At 31.1% G+C, this 23621-nt stretch overlaps 1 long non-coding RNA gene across 1 annotated transcript in view; it reads left to right on the plus strand.

Moving 5' to 3' along the window:
• The window catches only part of LOC149055893 (uncharacterized), a 97086-nt gene extending 73465 nt beyond the window's left edge, over nt 1–23621 (plus strand). Inside the window, exon 3 of the long non-coding RNA XR_016191437.1 lies at nt 23366–23621. This is a non-coding gene — a long non-coding RNA (uncharacterized LOC149055893). The remainder of the gene's footprint in view (nt 1–23365) is intronic.

Here is a 23621-nt window from a genome sequence, read left to right on the forward strand (position 1 = left end):
ACCTATATCAAGTCGTTTTGACCTACATGAGGATGATCTTCCTGTGTTTTGTGCAAAAGTTATTTAGGCTGAGATATAGAATTTTGGCCCAAAACATCATGTTTAAGAAACGACCCCAGTCATCCTGGAGATGGGTTTAGGCATTCTGCTTATTTTTAGTTTTATAACAGCGAGTCTCTATGCGAATCCACTCTTAGAAAAATCAGTATTTTATCTAAAGTTGATTAATTTACTCTAGACTTACTTTTTACAGGACTTATGATCACCATTTACAAATTTGATATTTTTTGTTAAGGGGCTAATAACTATATCTATGTTGTTGAGTGTGTCAAATTTAGGACATAGGTTTAAAATCAACTACTCCAGGGTCGTTGAATATTTTTTTCAGATCATATGGATCGAGTTTCAAAGTGGTTGGTGAGTCCAATAGCTGAAGAAAAATCTGGTTGGAATTCAACGATAACTCATTTAAGTTTATGATACCTTGTCTATCTCGTATTACAAATATTGTAACGCAGACATATTATCTTAATGTAATAACCGCTTATAGATTAGCTTACAAGAACAAAAACAAAAATAAAAAAATCTTGTGTCAATATTCTAAATTGTTACATATACCTACTAATTATTAGGTGTTGTACAAAACCATAAATTACAACTCTTGAATAAAAATATTAGATTTATTATATTACTCGTACTGTGAGTATAATATTATAAAATCTATAATATAATAATTCAATATGCCCATTAAAATATTTTAATTTATTTTATCATATTGTGTAAAGGTACCTATACTCGATGTTTTAATTGTCACGGTCGAGTTAATAGGTTCAGTAAAAGTAAAAGTTCGTTTTTATTATATAATTTATCACGGTTTACGTACCTAACCGCAAATTTTTTGCTTATTTTATACGATTATACAACCTTTGTAAGTGGCATTTTTCGCGAAATAATGTAGGTACCTTTGTAAAATATTGTTACTAATCGCGATGACCGTCGACGTACATCATTGTGACGTTTGGACATAAGATACCATTAAATATTTATCCAGTTTAGGCCTAAATAACAGTTAATTGTAAATTTTTGTCTACTCATTCTATAGCTATAGGTGGAATGCTTATAATGCGGTGCATCAACGTGACACCAATACACCGAGATACGATTTCAAGTTCAATAATTTCACAAATTTTTCACATATCCGTAGATATAGGTATATAGCGCTATATTATCATAATTGTTTAATAGTCGTTAGGTTTTCGTAATTCTGAAGTGTACATTAATAGGCACGTCAAGAAATATTATAAAAAATATCTGCCACGTTCGTTTAATATATTTTTATTATTGGAAACTCGCGTGTTCCGAACCAGATACTCGGTTCGTCCGTGTTGGTTATAATACACACGCGAATGAGAACGCAATAACACTGCTCCGTTAGCGGCGTACCTATTACCTACAATACAACTCTACTATTTATTATACGTATTATAATATATTGTACATAATATAGTAATAATAAATAAATTATGTGCGCTCGCTCGCATATATATTATATGATTTAAAATAGACACGTCGAATAACGAGATACCCTATAGTGGCCTAGCCGCGTGTGTCGGGCGCGCGGATTATAAAAAAAAATAATAATAAAAAAAAAAGATTTGTATCAAAGTATTTTTTTACGTTGTGTGAAAAAACCGGTTATTTTTTCTAGTTAATCATTTAATGGTTCGTAGGGAAAATGCATTTGCACTATAAAATAATTTTAAAAATATATCACTTTACATTATATACATAACATATCTACCATGTGCGCGCGCGTATATTACACTCGTACATGTCATACCTATATCTAAAAGTAAAACGATATCGTTATGTGTGTATATTGTATACTACAGTTACACAGATGAGTATAATAATTGGAACCTCTACCTCTTTATACCTGCATGTTGTATATAGGTATATAATAATATATAAAACGATACAATTAGGAAAATAAATTTAATTACACCAGGGTAGAGGTGATTTGCGATGCACGTATATCTCGGTATACCTTATGATGTGTACTGCAGTTGCAAACTTTTCAGAACATCATGAGGAACCACGATTTTATTTTCAATTAACTATTTATTATATTATACTGTAAAATCATGTATGATAATATAAGTTTTTATTATTTGACTCGTAATAAATTGTCAATTTAAACATTTATTCTATAAATGCGTTTACATATGTATACACACGCGCATGAACATAATGCATTATTGAATCGCTCAGGTCGGGTCATAATCACTTTAATGCCATACCCAACGCATAATAATACTATTGCCTTATGTATTACTATGATAATATACTTATATTACTGCACGAGTCCAGAACAGGGTCCCGTAACTCGATCTTATTATCATTCGCTTCGGTCAGCACTCAGAAATGTGCTCGCGATATTTAAATAATTTCAAACGCATAATACTACGTTCAAAACAACAACGCATGTTCACTAATGGCAGCCCCATTTTCCCCTTTGATGACGAACATTATAGAATTAAGATTTTTTTTTTTTTAAGTAATGGTGTTAGAATTAAAATTATTTAATTTTAAAATATTGATAATTTAAAATTAATAAGATTTTTTTAAAATTTGAGAATATTCCTCACTCATTCTAACAAAATTCTGCAGAAATGATGCCAATGGCACGCGACCTGTGTTTCAATAAATGGAAATTACGTTTTGTGAACATTTAACTGGTAGATACAACGTCTGTGCTTCTTTAACGTCTCTCCTTCTAAGTTATAAAATTATATTTCCAGATCTTTATTGGCATTTTTTTTTCTGTCTAAAATAAAATAAAGTGATGTATTATATTGTATGATGTCATCGATTATTATAAGAATACTAGTTAATCCTTGCCCTTAAAAATACCCAATATTTATGATTCAAAATTTTTGGTTAATATTCGTCGTTTATACCCGGCTAGTCATGATCAAAACTTTCCGTGCAAATTCCTCTGGAATTACCCTATTTTAATCTCCATAAAAGATTTTAAACACAGTCATTTAAAATATAGGACCAAAAGTATATTAAATTATCATATGCTTATCGTATTTTTAGCTTTGTATAAATAAAACAATTTTTAAAATTGCTGCCTCATAACAAATTGCTTATTTATTTTTCTTCCATACTAATTTGATTTGTATAGAAAAATATTTAATATTGTTATTTATTTCTGTAAAAAATCTTAAATTAAGGGCAACTTATCAAGATAAAATATAGGTTGTAGATTCATGGGATTTGTGTAGCTTTCTGATGGTAAAAAATTTTAAAATCAATTAAATAGTTCCAGAGATCAAACAGATCAAATGAACGATTTTTCTTTCTTATATTATATAACTCTTTTAATCCCTGTAGGGGTTGAATTTTGAAAAATCCTTTGGATGTCTACACAATGAAAGAAAACTACTGCCTAAATTTCATACTCATAGCTTCAGTGGTTCCGTCTAGGCGATGATGAAGCACCCAGAACAAGTAATTTTATATATACAGATAAAAATTAGTAACGCTTAAATGAACATTAAAGTCTTGTATAGTATAGTAGCTGTGCATTATACAATGACTGCGTGGTTGCCGGGAGTCTACATTTTACGACCGGACTGCTTTTATCACATTATTATTATTATTCAGTTATTTTACGATCGGCTGTTGTCGATCAACTTTATCAAACACTCAACTTTGTATAAGTTTGTATACAGTTTTAAATTATGTGCCTACTTAGTACTTTATGCTATTACAGAGGTCCAGAGGTGGCCAAAACGAGTCACACACAAACGTTTATTAAATTACGTAAATATTAATCATAGGCTTCTTTTTTACATATAAGTATCAGGTTATTTATTTATCGTCATAATTTCAAAATCTATTAACGTTTTTAAAAAAATTTTTTTTTCATGATTTCAAGTGGATTCATAATTTATAAAAAAAATCTTCATTTCATTGTTATAATTTTTTCAATTTTCAATTTTTTATTTTTTTTCATAAATTTCTTATTTCAAATCAATTTTTTTAAAGTTTTTCAATAATCGAATATTGGACGAGCGGATTATAATTTTAAGTGTTTAAACTTTTAAAGTTTTAATGAGCATACAGTGGAATGGCTGTTGGTACACAGAGGTATCCTGCAACATCTTGCATGAGTGGAATGACTACTCGTTTACTCCACATATTATGAAATTAAAAATAGTTATATATAAACAATTATAATGAACTAATTATCCGAAATTTGATTTTACACATCAAAATACTGAGAATTAGGTTTTGCTTCAAAATATGAAATTAAAAATGTATATTGTACTCAATTAAAAAGAGAAAAATTAAAATGAAAAATGATAGTGATAAAAATAGTAAACAACATAATTGTTTCTCAAAAATGAGGTTTTGTCACGAGTTAAAATTATGCGAAAGAAATACTTTTAAATACGTCTTAAATGGATCACCACGTATTATATAATTATGCAGATATTTTATACTATGCTGGTTTACAATTTCAATTTATAAACCTACTTTAAACAATATGAAGTATTCATGTACTTACTATAGTGACTGTAATACGATGAATACCTACCTTGTATTTTCTACCTACCTTTAAAATGATCACCATCGTACACAATATTAAAATAATACGATCATCATCACAACCATTTCGTTTTAAAAAAATATTATATTTATCGAGTTAATTACTTTAAATTTCTCTTTTTTCAATTTCATTAGGACTATATATATCATACACGTCATACTTGTTTATGCTAATCATATAATAATTCTCCGTTTAGCATACCTATTTCTACTATTATCACTACGTTAGTTGTATGGGACATGGGTACTATTAGGTACCTAGGTAAAGGTTAGGTTAGGTATTCTATTCTATACCTCGGCAGAACTTTAAATATTCGACTGTTTTCTTTGTCGAAATGTATGATTTCCATCCAATTGATTATAATTCACAGTAAAAAATACATTATCATATCAAATTTCAATTTTTATTTTTATTATTGTAATTAAAATTAAAAATATAGGAAAAACATATTTAGCTAAAAAGAATTATTGATGTATTTGATTTTAAACGCAGATACTTCGAGAAAATATTTGAAATGCTTATTTGATTACCTACTTAAAAAGTATTTGAATACTTTTAATCGAGTGCCTACACTACAACACTGCTGCCCACCGCTGCCACGACACTCGTACACACACGCCTTTGATACGTATAGGCATACACTATCATAGGTAGGTAGGTATATAATGCAGCTGCTGCTGTCGTCTGCGTCTGACATTCCTTCGCCGAGCTGTACGTGCCGCACAAGCCACGGGCAACGCGCCTCAGTTCCGTGAGCGTCGATGGCGGCGACATGTCGCGCGGGCCGCAGTCCGACGAACATAGCTTGTTGGCCCAGTGCCAGCCTATCTGCGACACATCTTCGTCGCATTTCTCGTGTTCGCCCGGTACGACATGACACATACGCTCGGACGGAGGCAGAGAAACAGAGAGAGAAAGAAAGAGAGAGTAAGAGGAAGGAAAAAACAAAAGAATAAAATGTAGGTACCAGCTATCTATATACACGCCGCGGTCTTCGAAAGACCTTCTCTGTCGTGTCTCGTTCGGCGGAGGTGCGTGGCAGACAATCGATGTCCGTTGGAGGGTTAATCACATCTAACGAGTGATACCGTCACGGAGTACTAATCGAGTAGACCCGTTATTCGGATGCAGTCACAAAAATTGTAAAAACAAAAGTTTTTAATAATAAAAAATATCGTATTCAGGGTAAGTATTCGGCTAGTGCCAAGAGTAGGTATGAAAAAAAATTCAATTACGATTAAGTTTAATGTTATTGCACTATATAATTATACAAATAGTGTTTACGAATACTACATCATAATATTATTTATTAAAATAAGTAAGAATTTTTTTTACTCAAATAATTCACATGCCACTAAAATGAGTACCTCATACAATATATTTTACGATGGTGTTAACTTCGTGAACTTAGCGGCATTCATGTAACAGATTTCAATAAAACCTATCCAACAATTTTGTTGGACATTGTTGGAAAGGTTTTACAATTTGTTAGACCATCATTAAGAAGTTATAAACATTTTTCCAAAACCGCCGCTAAGTTCACACTAACGGCCAACATTAAATCAAACACATAACAAACTGTACAAAACTGTTCTCCACGGTTTGTTGAACGTTGTTGGAAAGGTCCCGCCATTTGTTGGAATTCTGTTTATTTTATACGAATTTTTGAAAAAGTGCCGCTAACTTCACACCATCGGCCAACTTTTTTTAAAAGTTCAAAAAACAATCCAAAACTGTTGTAAACGGTTTGTTGGACGTTGTTGGAAAGGTCCCATCATTTGTTGGAACTCTGTTTATTTTATACGAAGTTTTGAAAAAGTGCCCCCGGCCAACTTTTTTTAAAAGTTCCAAAAGCTATCCAAAACGGTTCCATATGGTTGGTTGGACGTTGTTGGAAAGGTCCCGCCGTTTGTTGGAACTCTGTTGATTTGTTTTGATAATTCTCATGTTTACAAAATTTCAACAAATAAAATATAATATAGTTATTTATTATACAAACAAATAAGGTATGAGTTTAAAATTAATTCCTAAACGTTTTTTAGTTTTATTTTTATAATTGTCAATTACATTTTATTTGGTGGTCAAAAAGTCTGAAAATGTAATACAAGGTTCCTGATATATTGATAGAATAGCAGCTAAAAAATATTGAAAATACATAGACACGAATTTTTTTTTATAAGAAATTAAAGTTCAAATTTTGACAAAATTTATCAACATTTTGAAAATTATCAACCGTTGTAATTAAAAAATTATAAAATGTTCAGTTCTTTTAATTAAGGGTTGAAAATTTCAAACAAAGATTCTCATAAATAATTCATACTGTAACCAAAAATCTTAAAAATATATAAATAAATTTATTTTTTACAGATATTTTAATTTTAAATTTGGACAAAATTACATATTTAAACCAAGAATAACGATTTTAATTTTAATTTTAACTTAATTTTAAGAAATCTAATTATACTTAACTCAAAGTTAACAAATTAAATATGTAAACAAATTAACTTATTAAGTTAAAATTTAGTTTAAAAAAATTAACTAGTTATTTAACTTTGGTCTTAGTTAATATTAACTTAACTCGTTAATGCCCAGCCATGCTTTTAAATTCACTTAAAATCAATATCAAACTTTTTGTTTGTTAATTCGTTGGATAGTCAACTGTGAAGAAGCTGATTTGCTGTGAAAATTATTTGTATGTTATCATTTTAAAAGTAGTAATACCAACTTAACCTTTATAATATACGAGTAGTTATGTTGTAAGCTTAAAAGTTTAGTCAGAAGGCGTGTAGAGGAGTATATATTGGAGAGTATCTCATGGTATTTTAAAGATAACAGATAAAATGCGATTTCTAAAAAACCAATTGAACGTTCTTTATTTATACACTTTATGGTTGGCCGAGTGGCACCATATAGAACCGTTTTATATTGTTTTTGGAAATTTAAAAAAAAAGTTGGCTGATGAGCATTTTTCAAAAATTTGTATAAAATAAACAGAGTTCCAACAAATGGCGGGACCTTTCCAACAATGTCCAACCAACCATATAGAACCGTTTTGGATAGCTTTTGGAACTTTTAAAAAAAGTTGGCTGGGGGCACTTTTTCAAAAACTCGTATAAAATAAACAGAGTTCCAACAAATGATGGGACCTTTCCAACAACGTCCAACAAACCGTTTACAACAGTTTTGGATTGTTTTTTGAACTTTAAAAAAAAGTTGGCCGATGGTGTGAAGTTAGCGGCACTTTTTCAAAAATTCGTATAAAATAAATAGAGTTCCAACAAATGGCGGGACCTTTCCAACAAACCGTGGAGAACAGTTTTGTACAGTTTGTTATGTGTTTGATTTAATGTTGGCCGTTAGTGTGAACTTAGCGGCGGTTTTGGAAAAATGTTTATAACTTCTTAATGACGGTCCAACAAATTGTAAAACCTTTCCAACAATGTCGAACAAAATTGTTGGATAGGTTTTATTGAAATCTGTTACACGAGTGCCGCTAAGTTCACGAACGTGATGGTGTTGCCTAATTTGTTCGTTTTGACGTGGAGAGCTCACATCGCGATTAGATATCTATATGGTTTCTGGTCGTTTTCGATTGCACCGGTGTTCGTAAATAATCTTTTAAATATAATATCCATCATTGCAGATACCTAGAACCGTCTGTAACAGTCCTGTACCTATATCTGCTACTATTATTTCACATTGAATTCGATATAATCCGTTTGTCTTAAACCCGAATCACCTATCCTATGATGGGTACGTCGTGCACAAAATGCGGTACAATGCTGAATGCACATATTATTATACAATTATTTTGTATCATTTAGTTTCATGAAAATTGGACACGCCTTCCGACAGTGAACTATCGCCAACAAAAATCATTAATATAGTATGTATAATATCTAAATATCTAATACGCTATTGCACATTTACCTATATAAGCTATATATAGGTCGACCACGTGCGATGTATTATATTATTATTATTACTACCCAATTCATTTATATTATAGTAACAATATATTATCATATTAAATCGTTATTATACGTTTCGAATCGATCGGAATGTCGTCCGGTCGCGCGCGTGCGGTTACTGGAATTTTTGGAATTTTGGGACGGTATAGGCAATCTGCCCGGCGTATAACATAATATTATATCTTCAACATAATGTCGTCAACCAGTACAGTTCATTACCAGTGAGTTTCGTCGGTCAATGTTAAGTTAGTACTATTGAATAATTATGCAACCGCGTGTCTCCTTATATCTCTGCAGAGATTCTAAAATTATTTTTTGCGTACCAATTGTGTGTATTTTATGTACTATGTACTACTATGTACCACCATCAATAATGAATAATGACTTAAAATATAAATATTTAATTCCAATACAAATTTAACAATAATAGTGGTATAAAACAAAAATTTAGAATAATTTACCAGGCCGCAGAACGTTTGGGAACATTGACCAAAAAGCCAACACGTTTGGTTACAAATATATGATACAGTGTTGGACAAGAGATGGATAATTTACTGGGTTTGCTACATTAAAATATCAACTTGCCTCTTATATTGTATTAAAATATAAACATGTACCTATCTATTATAATGTGATCTTTTTTATAGTGACAATAAAAATGTCTCTAGAAGATTCTACTGCAGGGTCTGTGCTGAATAAGTCCGCAACGTTTTGGATCCAAAACCAGAAACCGTAAATAGCGGCTCACGACTTAATCTCGTATTTATATAACATACCCGAACTTAAGCGACTAACCAAAAAAATAAAAAACGTAAGACTCGCGTTTGTATTAATATTATTATTATGTATCATTAATATACGCCATATCCGCCGCAGAGGGACGTGCCGATTAACCAAATCCCCAGTATAATAATAATATTTGTCGTAATAATTATTGTTTCGCAAAGACAACCGTTTGTCATTTGTCACCTCTCGCGTGTATCATATTATTATTATTATTATTATTCCGTTCCCCGCCGTCCCTTTCGGCGTATTTGTTTTATGCATATATTATTACGCCCGCAGTGTTACATGGTAGTTATGTCTGCGCAGACAGCGGTATTAACTAAAGCGCGACGAGTTGAACGAAAAGAAACTTTAATGAGTTTTTTATGTAAAACGCACGTCTGCACATGGGATATGCGTCGCCCAACCGCTGACGGCAGAGGGAAAGAAATGAAAAAAATAGTCACTTTGTGATTATTCGCGTACTTTTTCAATTTCGCGAATAAATTTGTCGTCGTCGTCATCATCACTCATCTGAAAGGTACGCGCAGCGCGTCGGTCAAATGGCCGTCGATTATAAAACGATATGTTGTCACAGCGTTGTTAAATCATATTATAATATTTACGATTCGTTATTTGCCTGAATGTTTTCGGGGGCTTAAGTGTCTTCTCGTCCCGGCCTGAGCTTGTATACAATTTTTTTTCCGCTATTACAACACCCCCAACCACGGACTATCTGATAATAGAGCTTATTGATGATAAATTATTTGTGTAATAAAATGAGTATTGTCGAGGTATAATGTGTTGTAGTTTTGGGTGGCATATTGAAATGATAAATATTTTTCCAAGTAGATTAACTCTATATAGCGCAACACGCATTATTTTATATTTTATTATTTTATTCTTTAATACTAAAAATTAACAGAAAAAATTAATTTTATCTAAATTTTTTTGAACACTACAAAAAAGCCAATTTGTCAATGTTGTTTTTAGAAGAATTTTAATCGTAAAAACATTAATTTGAGCAATGTAGTTTTTTAAAGATTCTTTTTAAATATTCAAATTTTTTGAAGTAAGACTTTTAAATTTGAAAATTAATCATATTTAATCTAAAAAATATTTAGATTTTAACGAAAACGTACTTTTTCAAAAATTCTTTTAAAATATTATTTTTTTTTTTAAAGTCTATACTTACTTTTTGAATTTGAAATGTTTTTTATTACTATATAAACATAACTTAACAAAAAAAAAAAATTATGACATAAATACGACATGACGTAAATAAAATGTTTTTACAGACACATTTTTTCTAAAATCCACATTTAAAAATTGGCTGTTTTGAATTTTTTCAATAACAGAAATAAAAAATCAAGTTAAAATATTGTTATATGTGTAGCGCAATATACAGTCAATGAATTATAAGTGAATATTTAAAAAAAAAAAAGTTATCAGAATAAAAGTTATTTGATCTATTATAGAGTGTTAATCTAATATCGAGTATTATAATATAATAAAATGTAAAAATACGTCATAACTATTAAAATTATTTGTATCCAGCTAGAATGTAACTCGTTCTGAGATTAATATAATATCTTATTAATATTCGGTTGTGTTGTCGTGGCGCGAAATTCGAGAAATCTTAGGCGCCGACAGTCTCCGCCGACACAACAATATGTAAGTAGGTACTGCTATTATAAATTATACAGTGTGATGAGTGGGCACGTCGTCGTCGCACGTTGTCGTCGCTGTCGGCGGCAAAGTAGAGGTATAGGCAGGTACGTCTATTGCGCGACGGTTAAAAAATGCTCGGCCGGCACCTGTTGAACGCGACGACACGACACCTCTACATGACCGCAACAATACGCGAAGCCGCCGCCGCCGCCCGTACGCCGGCAACTTGGAGACACGACAACAATGCGTCCGGTCCGGCCGTAGCTGGCAATCTCCTCGTCGTTTTTATTGTGCGTTACATCGAAACGCGCTCTTTTGTGCCTCTCCCCGCGGTGGAGTTCTTCTTTTTCATCTCTTCCGCAGATCCGATCCGACGGGCGTAACAACGCCGCCGCCACCACCACCACTTTCCTCGCGGAATATATAGAAGAATATAAAACCGTATTATATAATAATAATAATAATAATATGTACCTAGTATAAATAAAGCGTATACATAATAATATAATAGTATAATATAATATAAATGTGGACGGACGGAGAGAGACACATCGAGCGTGTGTGCGTGTTAGAGAGAGAGTATGTGAGTTAGAGAGAGAGATGATCGTATATTATTTATCGGAAACGATATTATACCGGAAAGTGCGTTTTTAACGGCGGCTCGGCGCATTGTTCTCGAGGCCGCGCAGAAAACAATCGAAACGCGCGTATATTATATACGTTTATCTGTATATTATACTATATAGTATACAGTAAAGTATATTCTCTTTTTGCGGCCTCCGAGACGGTTTTGTTTCGTTTCGCTTTTTTTCCACCTTCTCGTTTTGTGTCGCGAAAACTCTTTGTCCGGGCGCGCGCTCCGTTTGCGAAACACATCACCATATCTGGACGGGGACGGCACTTTACCCGTCGACGTAGGTGCATAATATTATACCAGAAACCTATATCATGTTGTGTGATAATATTATATAACTTGGTATACTCGTGTTTTTCCAACCGTTGGAAATTTATTCCAATATTCACCGCGAAGGCTATCGATAACGCTGCACGCTGTTGCAACGCGGTCCGCGATTTCCGATCAAAACAAACAATACGATCACATCCTATCCTATATCGGTCGTGATAGTCACAAGTCGCAAAGCGTACCGGACGTTAAATTATAATAGGAGAAATCCTGCTGATCAGCAAGATGTACCAATTGCTAGTTTGACAATTTATTGACGTGCCATTGTGGGACAGTTAATTTCATGCTTTATTTCCCGTGCTTATAGATTAACAGTATCGATTACATATTAATATATTATTATGTTTAAACGAAGTATAATAATATTAATTACCTATTTTATTATATCAATTTAATTGTTAATGACATGTTAAACATTCTCTCAACATTCTGCGCTCGAGTACTCGATGTTCTACTGTTGCGTTTATAATTATGTACATTTTTTCCCGCTAAAATTACTACATGGAAACTGAACTGTTTTCGCATTGTTTATCCCTAACAATAATGTTATACTGCGGAAACGCACTGAGCGTACGTACCGGCCGCAGTTGCTAGCTCCCGGATGGGTGACCACCCGGGATTTTTAGCAACATATCCTTGCCACACATACACAAACACGTGTTACAACCCTACCCACTTAAAAACCTACAAACAGACATACAAAAATAACCCCTACCTTACCACCCCACACCCAATGACCTATGTTGCCGCGGGTTCTCCTTACAAAAAAAAAAAATAATGTTATACACTTTGACTACCTGATTATAACTTTAAAAAAAGTCCTACAATAACCAATGGCCAACACTAATATCGATGTATTTATTTATATGCAATTTTTCTATCACCTAGTGTAGGTATGTTGCAAGTGCTACGACGATTGAATAATTTGTAACCTCGAATGACGGCAAGTGATTATGATATTTAATATGTATATGTATGCATTTATAATAATGTCAGTTGGCTAAAACCCTGCAGTATTTCGGTGTCTAGCAGATTTTATTACGTTATTCTCGTCGTATTCCCGAGGCACAAAAAAACCTCAAACTTTTACATTCTCGACTGGTAAATCGCAATATTTACAATAATTTTCGTATTTCATTGAGCTTATGTCCATAATAATATATATTTTTGGGACGTCAAACCCCATGGATTAGGCGGTTGGCTGCAGTTACTAATGTGACCACTCGGATTCTTAGCCACAAATCCTCGCCTCGCATATAATATACGAGCCATAGTGTTCCACAGCCCAATCCCTTTCACTGCCCCCACACACACATACACCCTATATTATATAGGTCAATCAAAGTAGTATTTTTTCTCTAGAGGTAAGTCGATTAATCATAGAATCTTTTTAGGGTATAGTTGTACAGATATAGAAGAATAGAAAAATATTTATAAAGTATCATGTTACATTTTGTTAAAAAAAATGATTTTGATTGATTTACTTTTCTATGGCAATAATTCCCGAGCAATGCGTTTAATTGGCCTTGTAAAAATCGATTTAAAAATTAAAAATTGTACTCAGCCCAAAAACATATTTTATATAATGATTGTGATTTCATAATGCTCGTTCACCAAACGCGCATATTAGTCAAGGTTTTAAATTTCTGATGAAAAAAATATAAAAGTGTGGAATCGTCTTGTATGTTTGTTACCCATACACATTATATTAGGCGGGCCATCAATATTATAACAATCCATAATAAGAAGTGACCACGACCCATTAGTGCTGTGGGTATATGTCTTACCTCCTATACCTATATATATTATGATAATATCCAAACGACCGCGGTGGTTTATCGATTTGTCTATTATTATAATGTTTTGCGTGAATATGGCACTATAATGATAATAATACTGAAAATTAAAATTTTAAACCACTCTGCAAGTTGCGTTATTTCTCCTGCAATGTTTTCTTTTCGTATAAAATATAATAATAGCTGTATAGATGTATAGGTGCCTAAGGAGTGTCGAACGCCTGACGATGACGACTGATAAATCATACACCTATATAATACAGCCAAACATGTTTTAATTCCACTTTTCTGCTTGAAAATAACGACGGGCACTGTAGAGTTAAACATAAACACATGTCGTATGTATCTATATTCTATACCTACATATCAACAGGTTATATCACTGTACAATATAATAATAATAATATAATGTGTGGTGTATATATTATATTATGTATAATAATAATAATAATAATAATAATCCAAGTACGCATATATATTATATACATATAAAACTGTATAAGAGGTTAAGTCCGTTAACAGCTATCGCTCGGTCGATCGTATGATATCCTCGATGTTGCACACACACATGTAGATATGTGTATAATGTATATTTATACAATACCTGCTGCATCTGGCATTGCTAAGTGCGTAACCCTTTCACCGCGATCATATTATAGTGGCGCGTACGTATTATTATTACTTTATCTTGTAAATTCAGACGAGAGAAATAGTCTTGTTTCGCCTATACGATTTTTTAAACATCCGCCCTGTGTACATTACATGCATACATGCATGTTCACCCCTCCATTTTCCCTTTAATAGTAAATTTTTATAAATTCCGATTTTTAGAATTCTTAAATAAACCTAAATACTATAGGTATTTTCGAATATCTTATAATTTTTTTACTGCTTAGAAGTACCTATATAGCGCCATGTGGCGATACAAACTTTTTTTTTCAAATGAACACTTCCCTTTTTTATTGAAAATTATTTATTTAATAATTTTCTTGAAAATATAAAGTACCTATAGGTAGGCACTATACTTATCTAAGAAATCTGAGATATCAAACTATCTGTACTAAGGATAAAAATATTTAAAAAATGGCTTTATAAAAATAAAATTGATTATACTTAGATCATTTCTACTAAACCATTACCATAATAACTATATTATCCTATTGTATTAAGATACAAAAAGCTGTATAATTCAAAATTACTCATTCAAATTTAAATTAAGATAAAAATATTTGCTTGATAATAGTTTAAAGTGAATTTATATTTGAAAAACAAAACTATATTGTCACAGAATCATTCCTAAGTGATTTAAAAAATCACAAGAATTCGAATACATGGTCTTTATGTGTACTTAAAAATTCCGAAAATCAGAATTTGAATGTACTTATGTATTATTTAAGCATCCAAATAGGGCGAGCATACTTAAAAAATCAACCTGTATAATATAATAGTTTCCTTTAGCCACCCCATTTATTGATAAATTGAAATTCAAAAACAAATTGGATCAGTTTTGTCTGATATTGATATAAATAAAACATAAGTATACATTTATTTGCGAATGTCGATTAGCTAACCAAGTTGTAGACTTGGATGGTCACAGATAAAGCAATTATACTGTCAAGTGTCGGAATCGGCGGATTTCCTCAACATAATAGCATTATAATTATCTGCTGTGACCAAGCCCCCAACCATTCATTTAGCCATCTCACCCTAAAACTGACTTAGACTGATTTTTAGTTGTCTGGGATCTAAGCTCCCGATAGCCTTACATTGATGTTAAAGATACTAGCCCATTGTCTTGAAATTCGAAAGAATTTTCTTCTATGGACTACAGATTCTGTAGTATCTCTGATTGTGTGTTAATCTTCGTCGACCGCGAGCATCGTAGAGAGATATCCAGTCTCTGCGGTGTCGTATATATTATCTAAATTATTGCAGATTGAGTATCACATAATAGGGGGTACTCGAACGTAGTGAATCTCGAGAAAAAGTTTTTGCACTTAAGTGAAGTTCGCGTTTTCGTTTGATGATTAGAAGCGCAGAAGTTCGTCGTAATATGATACAATTTATCAATCGGACGCGATAGTGCAGGACCAGAGGCTGTGACGCAGAAAGTCCTGAAAGCGCGCACGGGTGGTTGCGGCTCGGCTGCGGCCGTTTATCACGAGTGAAATATCGACCTAATCGTGGCAATAAATTAAAAAGAAAAAAACTACACAACAAATTATTTTGAAACCGCCGGCGACGATGAAATCGGTTCCGCCGCTGTGCGCGCGCGCCCAGAGAAAAAAGTAAGAAAAACCGCATTTCTGAAATCACAGACATAGTAGCACACTCACGTGTTCGTCAACGAATATATATGTATATAGTATATAGTAGAAGACCGGGAAAAATATTAACGACGATAATAATAATAATTATTATTACTATCATATGGTGCCGTATGTAGTTCGTCGTCGTAAATCGTTGAGACGTGGCGGCGATGTCGGCGGCATAACAGACGACGACGACGACGATGGTAATAATAATAATAATAAAATATATTATAATAGCGCAAAGGAAATAACCCATTTATACACATATTATACGCCGTTTGCGCAATCCGAATAGCAATCGCGTTAAACTTGCCACGGACGGCGGAAAACTAGTTACGATGAAGCGCGTGCCGCATATAATATTATTATTATAATGATATAAAATATTATGAGTTATCGATTTGCACATTAGTCCCAAATTATTATTTATTTCATGCCCAGTGGTATACCTAAGGAAAAATTAGGTATCCACGGTATATACAGGATGATTCGCTGAGCATGACAATCTTTTTCGTTTAAAAACGAATTTATTTGAGTTTGTTATTTTTTCAAATATTCAAGTTCACGTTTCTAAGAACCATAACATTTTGTAAAACTTAAATAGTATTTAAGATATGTATAACTTTTATTTTATGGCGTTCGGGTGCCCTATATCGTAATATAATATATATATTTTTTTTAAACTAGAACGATAATTCATTTTTACTGTAAATTTTTAATTGGCATATGATTTTTTTGAAAACCTATTAAAGTATCTAAACTAAAATCCAAGCGAGTAGTTTTTGAATCAATATTTTATTAGGGTGATTCGTGCAAGCGCACCATCGTATTTTCCTTAAATTGTTGTGTTCTAATGTTCTATACTTAACTGAGTGTCCTGTATATACGTACTTCTAACAAGTATAGTATCTCAGTTATTAAAATGTTTTTGCTTAGCATAATAATAATTTTTTTAATAAAATTATTTACAAAAATATACAATAAATGCACCTAATATTGGATCTAGATGATATTATACACTTAGACCATTTTTAAAAAGTACCTACTAGATGACCCGGCATTGCTTAGCTATTGCAAAATTTCTCAGATGTTAATATTAATATGTTAAATAATTATTTTTATTTTAGACCACTTTTAGCCACGTCTCCGTGGTAATGTAGCCATATAAATTTCGGATTCTTCAAAATGTTGAAAAAAAATACATAATAACGCTTGTGGCAATAGCAAAATTGATGCTTATTACAAATTTTTTTTATTTAATATAGATTTAAGGAATGAAGAGCTAAAATTAGAGTTTGTGTATGTACATTTTGTAGGTATATAACTATTGATGGATCAAAATATATGAATATGCCAGTATTTTGATAACTCAAAGACTTAGAAAATTTCTTTGTAAACGACGTTATCAAATTTTTCTGAATCTTAAATTAAGGGCTTAAATTTCTCATTAAAGTAATAGGTACCCCTATTTTTAAAATCAGTGTATATGGTGGAAATCCAGAAGGCGTTAAAAGGTTAAGAAATTCAGTTGGGAAATCTCTCTTTCTAAAACTGTATCAGCTGAATAGTACATTTGTGATTGTGCGTCAAACCTAGATAGAATCAAATAACTTAATTTGTCGAATTGCTCATTTGTTGGTGACAAAATAGCCCTTTCTTGAAACCATTTCAATGATTTAGAAGATATATTTTGAATGTTCGGTTACACTTTTTGAATCAATTTTGTTATAGTGGGTACTGAATTACAGAAACTTTTAATATTTATTTTATCATTCGTTGCTTGAAATTCGCCATTGCCTATTAAAAGTAAATTTTTGGCAAAATTTATATTATCTTGACCGGAACATAACACTCTCATATTAGCTTTAAGTTCTAATATTTTTATATAAGGCCATAAGTCGGATCTTTTTAAAGAAGCGTTGACTTCATCAGCTGGTGGTATTATTATATTATCTAATTTTACTTTGCCATTAGAACAACATAAGGTTTTGCATTCGTCTTTCCATCTCGGAGCAGAACAAAACTGGCAAACTATTGTAGGATTTCCTATAAAAACTTATGGGACATTTTTGGAATCCACCATCTCATAGTTCATAGCAGAATAATCTTTTCTCGACCATGAACCTCTGTCGTTAACAACATCATCATTATTTGACTGTCGTTCTCTACGTGCTACGCACAGATTCTTTTGGCATCATTCTGAGACCGACCAATATTTGACTTTCGTCAAGGCATTTTAAAAAATGAAATAAATACGTTAGTTATAACCATAGTAATAAAATATAAATAGTTATAACCATATTAATTACGACTTCAAATAATTAAATCAGCCAACAATCAGCAATTAATAAAATATCAATCAAAATCGATAAAATACGTGTTTTACCGAAAACGATAAAAAACTATTACACCCGACTATAACACAGTCCATACATATACAATAATATCAGCGTACTGCGATGTTAAAATAAATACAGAATTCCATACTATATACTATACGTATAGAATGAACTAAAATATGAACTAATACGTATTCTATATAGGTATACAATTTACACGTTTATTTTAATTAATAATAATTAATAATTAACTTTATCGGACTAAATTTATGCCCAAAACCTTCTCTGTAATATAGATATAGATATCAGCGTACTGCGATGTTAAAACAAATACGGAAATCTATACTATACAACAATAATGTGCCGCACAATAATAATATATATAGGTATACAATTTACACGTTTATTTTAATTAATAATAACTAATTAATAATTAACTTTATCGGACTAAATGTATGCCCAAAACCTTCTCTGTGATGTCCTTTTTAATTTAAAAAAAATTGCAAGAATTCAATAGGTAGTTACGGAGTTTATCCCGAACGACTTCATTTTAAATAGTAGTATGTATATATATATATATATATAGATATAGATTAACGATGAAAGATACATATGAATAACTAAAATTATCGAATTACCATATACCTCAAATTTTCCAATTCTATTATAATGTACCTATATTATCCTTAATACATAATAAAGTAAAATAAGTTATTCGTAACCACAAAACTAATCATTAGGACTTTGATTTTGATATGTCAACATTTTCAGAAAAATAATCAACTAGATAAATTTTAGTAGAAAAAGGTGAAAAATATTATAAAAACTTAAGTTTAAATTTCGACAGGACATTTTATTAAAAGTATCTACTTGCACTGTAATATATGAGTTGAATTAAATTTAAAAAAAAATAATTGTATAATAATTGTAAGTATCATGGTATGAAAAACTATTCTGAGCGGAGACTAGGGGAGTTTTGCCAACCCCTTCCCCCAAAAGAAAATTTATAAACAAATTATGCAGATATTTAGCACGTAATTCGCACGACCTTCCTTCCCCTCATAAAAAAATAAATTATTTTGAATAAAAAATATAAGTTGATGTAAAAAATATTAAATGTAACTTATTCACACTACAATTATTTTCATTTTTCTTTTTTTCAAAATATTTTTTTAGCTGGATTATATTTTTTAATCAAATCATATTTTTTTTTATCCAGCTAAGTTTTTTTTCGTTGTGAATTCGCACAAAAAAAAAAATGTTTATTGAGATTATGAAGAGTAAAACTAGTTAGGATAATTTGGGATGGCAAAATGTTGAATTAGGAGTGATACTCTCACCAATTGTAATCATTTTTACGGAAAAAATATAAAACACAAACATTTAAAAAATCTTTTTTAAGTTGATCTTTTCTTATCAATTTAAACTAGGGAGCATTTTCCTGGCACATCCACTATAAATGGGTTATAAGTCGGGAACAGTGGTAGAACAAACGATGAGATTTTCGGAACAAATAAGAACAAATGGAGTCCAAAGCCCCGGGTTCGGTTCTGAATTTGCCATGGAAATGCCCCCTAGTTTAATCTAAGCCCCTTTATTTTTTAAATATATTTATTCTTAAATCCATTATTAGTACATAATAAGAAAATTTATGATCAACTTAAAAAAGATTTTACCACCTGATTTTTAAATGTTTGTGTTCTATATTATTTCTGTAAAAATGATTAAAAAATTACTAAACTTAATTACTTTTACCTTAAAATTAGCACTGATCGTAGGATCAGGCCACAAAATATATATATATATATTACTTTGGTATAAAATTCGAGTAGATATATCACTTTTATACAAAAACATCTGAATCGTTACAAAAACATTGCATCAAAATCGTGTTAATCGAATGGCTTATATTACAAAATAATATTTTATTATTATTTATTATACGCGTATAATCCAACATAAGACGGTTTATATATTGTATATTATTAAAATATGTGTCGAACGAGATCGTCAGGGAAAACGTTTGTCCTTATGTTTGCCGACCGCGAGAAGACGACTTTCACGTGGCGAACAAAAACTGTTATAAGTACTTATTTTTTTTCCTGACGTTCATAATATATTATTATATTAGTGAGTCGATATTATACATATGATAACGGAAAAAATAGCGCTATCCAACGACTTATAAAGCGTAATAAACGGTGATTGTTATTATTCATTTTCACTTGTCCGCGACGACGACTCGCGACTGCGGCAAAAACCCGATGACATTCGATATCATTACAATAATATGCGCATACATAAATTGATAAGGGCATAGTTAAATACATTAGTTTTAAGTCACATTACGAGAACGTCACATTTAATCGATTCACCATGAGATAATATGATCATTGATATTCTGCTGTGGTCTCCATATACAATAATACTATGTATAGTTTCAGTGACCAATGAGCATAATAGGTGTAATCTATCATATTATTATTATATGATATTCTGCTGCAGGCAGGTATTATAATGATAATTGTTCGCTGAACACACTTTGTTCTAATTTTCGAATTAATAAGATGCAATGAGGGTTGGCGTACACGCGTATTTTGGGCACCCTCTGACTGCTGTCCGATATGCAGATATGCTAGATCTATCAGTCGACCTTAAAAAGTATTTTAGACAGTTATTTAAACTGGGAACAAGGAATAAACGAAATGTGGACGATTTTAATCGGTGCAGGCTTTACAGTCGCAGCTATATAAGTCGTTTGTGGTATCGTGTGACTTTATCATGTTCAGCTGGTTGACCGTTGCAATCGTGCAGGCATCACTCATAAACCACAATCTATCGGAACATTTTCACAGCTGGGTCAATCTTAAGTTTAACATTTGGACTCGATACGACAGATGATAGATGTATAGCTGTGAATCCGATTGATAGCTTTTGTCGATCGTTCCGCGACTAACCGCAGTCATAGGTCAAGTTAGTGTTGCATAAACACACTAAAAAAGATACAGTGGTTTCTGGTTATGCCTCAACGTATTTTTTCGTGTCCGTACGCTTCGAGATTATATTTTTTTTTTTAATGGCAACGACTGACCTGCCTTTGATAACATAATATTAAATTGTAAAATATAATTTAATATATTTTTATGTTTACGCGCATTAAACGATGACCTTCAATGAGATTGTCGTTCGAAATGTGTTAACATGAAGGTACCTTCAATATTACATTTTTCGTGATTTTAAATACATATACGCCTTACACAGGGTGATTGTAAACCCAATCAGATTTTTTCAGGTAAAAATGATTGACATTATGTTAACTCAGCTTTTCTTTATATATCAATCGCGATCGGTAATTTTCAGATTAATATTAATTTTGTTCAACTACAAATATTTTTATTGGAATAAAGTAAACATGAATATCTTAGATATAATATAATCTAATACACACACATTTATAATTTCTTTTTTTTTTTAAAGGCTTCAATCACAAAGATTATTAGTCTAAAGGTAATTTACAATTTATTTATACAGCATTTGTAATTCTAATTAAATAAATCACTATTATATTATTATTATATTTAATATTACCTGAAATATATTTTTAGTGTATAATTACAATTTATTAATAATATATAAATAAATAGCTTCATTTATTTATTTAATACGATTTGTTCGTCAATTTTTTCAATAATTGTTATAGGTACAATGAGCGTTATATAACAATAGTTAATACATTTATAATTTACCTAATATACGTAAACATACCTGAAGTACCTATATGCATCGTAATTGTTATACTGGCCTAAAATATAAGCAGCCCAATTGGTGTGCTGACACTAATTGCAAATTTTGTAATTTTTATGGATATCAGTGGTACATACAACAATAATAAGCCCAGATCATCTCATATCTGATTAATAATTATCATATATTATTTTTGAAGTCCATTAAGTGTTACGTTGGAGACAATTATTCTCATTATTCTCCAAAAATGTTTTGTTTTATTTTCAGTTTTAGACATTCAAATTATATAATTGTCCATGATGTAATTATATACACAATATACGTTATAAAATTAGTTATTATTTTTAGTTTAAATACTTTAAACCATGTGGTGCTTAATGCTAATTATATTTTAATGTTAAAATGAGTACATAACTCTCAAATAAATCAGTCGTAGTCGGGGAAGGGGAAACTTCACGATGGTTGGACAATATCGATTCGACGTATCAAAACATTCAAAACTTCAAGTCACAGAGGTAATTTAAAATATGTGAATAAATTATAGGAAAAAGTATAAAATCGAACTTTAAGATTTCATAGTTTGAGACACCGAAGTTCCGGTGTATATAGTAATTATATTCGTATACACCGTGATCGCTAGTCGACGATAACCTAACCCAACAGTTTTCTGATTGATAGAGGTGTAAATTTGTATGCTCGAAAGACGATTATCTAGTTAAAATATCATCATTAATTGTGGCATCATATAAATGTATTGATAATTATTATAAATAACGAGCTAATATTATGTTCCATTAGTGATTTACCGTGACGAGTCACCATCGCACCACACCCGTCTACGTAATAATAATATATCAAAATGTACTTGAATATGATTTTTTTTTATATTTGATAACATAATATATTATAATTAATTTGATTTTTAAAATTCAATAACATAATTTTATAATATTATTATTATCTACTTATTAGTTGTTATAGGTACACAACGTACTAATAAATATTCAACAACACTGGATCTGCCTAACTATACGATCCGGCGGTTATTCAAAAAGGATTATGTAATAATGTTATCTGTCTAAATTGCTTAGGTAGAAACGGACCTGTCATTATTCCAATAATCATAATGATTGATAAATTTATCAGTTACATAGTTTTTCAAAATTTTTTTGTTTGTTTCAGATAAACAAGTATAAAAAGTCCTATTAATTTGTTTTAATTATATGGAAGAAGATGCCTCATCAGCGTCACCTGCTTCAGAACAGTCTTTAAATGCAATCAAAAACTATTTAAGTATTTAAAAATGTTATTATATCTTGAAGACAGTTGAAGCACACTTAAAAATTCTCAAAAACTGGATTTAGAACAATTTATAATTTAAATATAAAATCAAAAGTAAGGATTTATAATGCGTATTACCTATATAATATGTATAACT

This window comes from Diuraphis noxia, unplaced genomic scaffold (assembly GCF_037042655.1).
Source record: "Diuraphis noxia isolate RWA-SAM2 unplaced genomic scaffold, SU_Dnox_SAM2 contig0004, whole genome shotgun sequence".
Taxonomy (NCBI): Eukaryota; Metazoa; Arthropoda; class Insecta; order Hemiptera; family Aphididae; genus Diuraphis; species Diuraphis noxia.